Below are 2,004 nucleotides of genomic sequence, written 5' to 3'. Positions count from 1 at the left end.
GTTATCGAGCCGGGGGATGTGCTGAGAGTCCAAACAGAGAGAAGAAAAACCAGTTTTGATTGTAAAACAGTAAATGCAAAGGTGCAAGCGAGCTGGACAAGAATGACAATAATAAGTTCTGGAGAAGGGAACCAAAGGTCAAAGGACAAACACCAGTCCCCTAGCAGTGTTTGGAGCTTTGTGTTTCTCCTTTGTCCCCCTTGTTTCCTTCCTCCGAGGCTTATTATCGTAAAACCAGCATTCCCCTTAACCAGCGCCCACTAAAAAGACAGTCAAGCTAGACCTGGTTAAATAATTCCTGACAACTGCGCGGGCTAAGTTCTGCCCTCATCTTGCCACACATCGCGTTAGCTTCCAGAATGATAGACTGAAGAAGACGGGCTACCTAGAAGACCTTCTGGCAAATACTCTAAAGAGCCTTACCGCCTCCTCCAACACACCTTCCTCTACACCTCGACCCCACTGGAAACAATTCGCAGTCATTTCGTACATGCACAGCAGTGTATATCGCCTCAAGGCGCTCGCCTCACGTTTCGACGTAGGAGTCGTCTTCAAGTGTAAAATAAAACTCAAGGAAAAATGCTGGCAGGTTAATACTCCTTCCTCTCCAAACCCCTGCCCCAAGAAACTTGAAAAATTCTTCATTCCCAGCCGGAGGGAGGGAATCTTTTCCATCTCTTTTTCTTGTGGAGGAGAATATATGGGATAAACGGGCCTATACCTAAATGATTGCCTGAGAGCGCACTTCCTAAAGGGGCGTCGGATCCAGCGAGAACTCGGTGCACCCGATAGCAGTACATCGTTGCTTATGCGAAGGATGCGCGGCTAGGTTCACGAAAACGTGCGTTCTCGAGCGGCATCCTCAAAGATTCGGAAGGGAAGCAATGAAATTATTTGCGACAGAAAAAACTCTGGCTTCAGTGTCGTTTACCCCCCTCTCTCTGATAGAGAAATGGATTTTCTGCGCCTGGAAATGTCCGGAATTACTAGACGACCTCGCTGAACGGCCCGCCCCCAAAGGGTAAACACCCCCGTGACCTTCTCAGCCATTTTTCTTTCATCTGACTTCTCCCTCTGCTTCTTCCTTTTCCCCTTTTTTCTAAGAATGCGCGGGGGAACGAGCGATCACATTCCGTGGAATTAACTTTGTTCTGAATTTAAAGAATGTACTCGTCTGTGTGTTGTCCTCTTCATGTTCCATCATTCCTATTATCGAGTATACTTTACCACCAGGCTCGTTGGAGATATATTCTCTATTGTGTTAAGGGATTCTAGTGCAAAAGAAGTAAAGTGTAACATTTTCCTAGAAACTGATGAAACATGCAACTTTCGAGATTGCTGATTCGGTCAAACGACAGGTGGTCTATAGATATGTAAAAAGAGGAATACCAAAGAAACCCAGCCTTCAACTACGTACAACGGACGGATTTTCCGTTCAGAATTCGTTCGGCTAAATCGCTAATATCTTCAAGACGCGACACCAATAAAGCTTCGAGAATGGGACCACGATGTAGATATGTCACCTTGGATGCTTTCGCTGTTTCAACTGATGGCATGTGACAGCGACGAGGAGCAAACAATGTAAAGCCTTCATTGTTTCTCAAGTTTTGACTTCATTTTCGTTCATTCGCTAGCTATGAACTCGAAATGTGCCACGGTATACCAGTTATGGCGACTCCCATGAGACTGTTTTATTGCGGTTGCCCCGCTATGCCTTCTAAAAGCTTGTTTCATCGCGCCGTAGGTTTCTGCGATAGGTGGCTCTTGTCTTCACTGCAATAACGACGCTGCAAGGGCATAGTTGTCGGGCTATAATCCTGTGCTAGGTGCACGTTCCAGAAAATGTTGACGAAGACTGGTCCACTCGGAATGGAGGCTGTGGTTGTCCGCCCTTTAACATTTAATCTCAGCGGTTAGAATATCCAATTCGAGCACGATCTTGTCTAGAACACTTGCAGTGTTTACGAGACGTCCACAGGTTCTCTGTCGTTGTAGTATTCTGGA

The sequence above is a fragment of the Ixodes scapularis genome, unplaced genomic scaffold (assembly GCF_016920785.2).
Source record: "Ixodes scapularis isolate PalLabHiFi unplaced genomic scaffold, ASM1692078v2 PGA_scaffold4__175_contigs__length_147842914, whole genome shotgun sequence".
NCBI lineage: Eukaryota > Metazoa > Arthropoda > Arachnida > Ixodida > Ixodidae > Ixodes > Ixodes scapularis.
The sequence above is the reverse complement of the archived record's forward strand: the minus strand, read 5'-3'. Positions refer to the sequence as shown.